General features: G+C 44.2%; 6 non-coding genes across 6 annotated transcripts in view; all 6 read left to right on the forward strand.

The window, feature by feature from the left end:
- Positions 1–89, forward strand: part of LOC121178312 — a 119-nt gene extending 30 nt beyond the window's left edge. The window contains exon 1 of the ribosomal RNA XR_005893545.1: positions 1–89. This exon is cut by the window's left edge and continues 30 nt beyond it. This is a non-coding gene — a ribosomal RNA (5S ribosomal RNA).
- Positions 90–373: 284 nt separating this feature from the next.
- LOC121177153 lies at positions 374–492 on the forward strand. The gene has a single exon (XR_005893185.1). It is a non-coding gene; the product is annotated as a 5S ribosomal RNA (ribosomal RNA).
- Positions 493–932: 440 nt separating this feature from the next.
- LOC121176210 lies at positions 933–1,052 on the forward strand. The gene has a single exon (XR_005892923.1). It is a non-coding gene; the product is annotated as a 5S ribosomal RNA (ribosomal RNA).
- A 284-nt stretch (positions 1,053–1,336) lies between these two features.
- LOC121178313 lies at positions 1,337–1,455 on the forward strand. The gene has a single exon (XR_005893546.1). It is a non-coding gene; the product is annotated as a 5S ribosomal RNA (ribosomal RNA).
- A 275-nt stretch (positions 1,456–1,730) lies between these two features.
- LOC121178430 lies at positions 1,731–1,849 on the forward strand. The gene has a single exon (XR_005893658.1). It is a non-coding gene; the product is annotated as a 5S ribosomal RNA (ribosomal RNA).
- A 284-nt stretch (positions 1,850–2,133) lies between these two features.
- LOC121178314 lies at positions 2,134–2,252 on the forward strand. The gene has a single exon (XR_005893547.1). It is a non-coding gene; the product is annotated as a 5S ribosomal RNA (ribosomal RNA).
- The last annotated feature ends 248 nt before the right edge of the window (positions 2,253–2,500 follow it).

A 2,500-nucleotide genomic window follows, 5' to 3' on the forward strand; every position in this document is an offset into this window, starting at 1 on the left:
GATCTCGTCTGATCTCGGAAGCTAAGCAGGGTAGGGCCTGGTTAGTACTTGGATGGGAGACCGCCTGGGAATACCAGGTGCTGTAAGCCTTTTATCCCCATCTTTGAGAATGAAGCAAAACGCCATCCCTAGATCACTGTGTGTCTGAGCCGGTGTTGGATAAAAATGGACTTGTAGGTAATCAAAGATAGTAAGAAACTTTATCAGATGATGAGTAGTCAGAAAATTCTTGTTAGGTGGAAAAGCTCATTTTTCGTGGCTTCTTGTGCTTGGATTTGTGGAGAAATCCAGATGATCAATGTCCCTATTCAACATTGGATTTCTTCGTGGCGTTTTAGCATGTATAAAGAGCCTGTTTATAGGGTTTGCTGTTGCTTACGGCCATACCACCCTGAGCACGCCCGATCTCGTTTGATCTCGGAAACTAAGCAGGGTAGGGCCTGGTTAGTACTTGGATGGGAGACAGCCTGGGAATACCAAGTGCTGTAAGCCTTTTATCCCCATCTTTGAGAAACACCATCCCTAGATCACTGTGTGTCTGAGCCGGTGTTGGATAAAAATGGACTTGTAGGTAATCAAAGATAGTAAGAAACTTTATCAGATGATGAGTAGTCAGAAAATTCTTGTTAGGTGGAAAAGCTCATTTTTCGTGGCTTCTTGTGCTTGGATTTGTGGAGAAATCCAGATGATCAATGTCCCTATTCAACATTGGATTTCTTCGTGGCATTTTAGCATGTATACTTGGATGGGAGACCGCCTGGGAATACCAGGTGCTGTAAGCCTTTTAGGCGTTAGGTGGAAAAGCTCATTTTTCGTGGCTTCTTGTGCTTGGATTTGTGGAGAAATCCAGATGATCAATGTCCCTATTCAACATTGGATTTCTTCGTGGCGTTTTAGCATGTATAAAGAGCCTGTTTATAGGGTTTGCTGTTGCTTACGGCCATACCACCCTGAGCACGCGCGATCTCGTCTGATCTCGGAAGCTAAGCAGGGTAGGGCCTGGTTGGTACTTGGATGGGAGACCGCCTGGGAATACCAGGTGGCTGTAAGCCTTTTATCCCCATCTTTGAGAATGAAGCAAAACGCCATCCCTAGATCACTGTGTGTCTGAGCCGGTGTTGGATAAAAATGGACTTGTAGGTAATCAAAGATAGTAAGAAACTTTATCAGATGATGAGTAGTCAGAAAATTCTTGTTAGGTGGAAAAGCTCATTTTTCGTGGCTTCTTGTGCTTGGATTTGTGGAGAAATCCAGATGATCAATGTCCCTATTCAACATTGGATTTCTTCGTGGCGTTTTAGCATGTATAAAGAGCCTGTTTATAGGGTTTGCTGTTGCTTACGGCCATACCACCCTGAGCACGCCCGATCTCGTCTGATCTCGGAAGCTAAGCAGGGTAGGGCCTGGTTAGTACTTGGATGGGAGACCGCCTGGGAATACCAGGTGCTGTAAGCCTTTTATCCCCATCTTTGAGAAACACCATCCCTAGATCACTGTGTGTCTGAGCCGGTGTTGGATAAAAATGGACTTGTAGGTAATCAAAGATAGTAAGAAACTTTATCAGATGATGAGTAGTCAGAAAATTCTTGTTAGGTGGAAAAGCTCATTTTTCGTGGCTTCTTGTGCTTGGATTTGTGGAGAAATCCAGATGATCAATGTCTCTATTCAACATTGGATTTGTTTGTGGCGTTTTAGCATGTATAAAGAGCCTGTTTATAGGGTTTGCTGTTGCTTACGGCCATACCACCCTGAGCACGCCCGATCTCGTTTGATCTCGGAAGCTAAGCAGGGTAGGGCCTGGTTAGTACTTGGATGGGAGACCGCCTGGGAATACCAGGTGCTGTAAGCCTTTTATCCCCATCTTTGAGAATGAAGCAAAACGCCATCCCTAGATCACTGTGTGTCTGAGCCGGTGTTGGATAAAAATGGACTTGTAGGTAATCAAAGATAGTAAGAAACTTTATCAGATGATGAGTAGTCAGAAAATTCTTGTTAGGTGGAAAAGCTCATTTTTCGTGGCTTCTTGTGCTTGGATTTGTGGAGAAGTCCAGATGATCAATGTCCCTATTCAACATTGGATTTGTTTGTGGCGTTTTAGCATGTATAAAGAGCCTGTTTATAGGGTTTGCTGTTGCTTACGGCCATACCACCCTGAGCACGCCCGATCTCGTCTGATCTCGGAAGCTAAGCAGGGTAGGGCCTGGTTAGTACTTGGATGGGAGACCGCCTGGGAATACCAGGTGCTGTAAGCCTTTTATCCCCATCTTTGAGAATGAAGCAAAACGCCATCCCTAGATCACTGTGTGTCTGAGCCGGTGTTGGATAAAAATGGACTTGTAGGTAATCAAAGATAGTAAGAAACTTTATCAGATGATGAGTAGTCAGACAATTCTTGTTAGGTGGAAAAGCTCATTTTTCGTGGCTTCTTGTGCTTGGATTTGTGGAGAAATCCAGATGATCAATGTCTCTATTCAACATTGGATTTGTTTGTGGCGTTTTA

The sequence above is a fragment of the Toxotes jaculatrix genome, chromosome 2, assembly GCF_017976425.1.
Source record: "Toxotes jaculatrix isolate fToxJac2 chromosome 2, fToxJac2.pri, whole genome shotgun sequence".
NCBI lineage: Eukaryota > Metazoa > Chordata > Actinopteri > Toxotidae > Toxotes > Toxotes jaculatrix.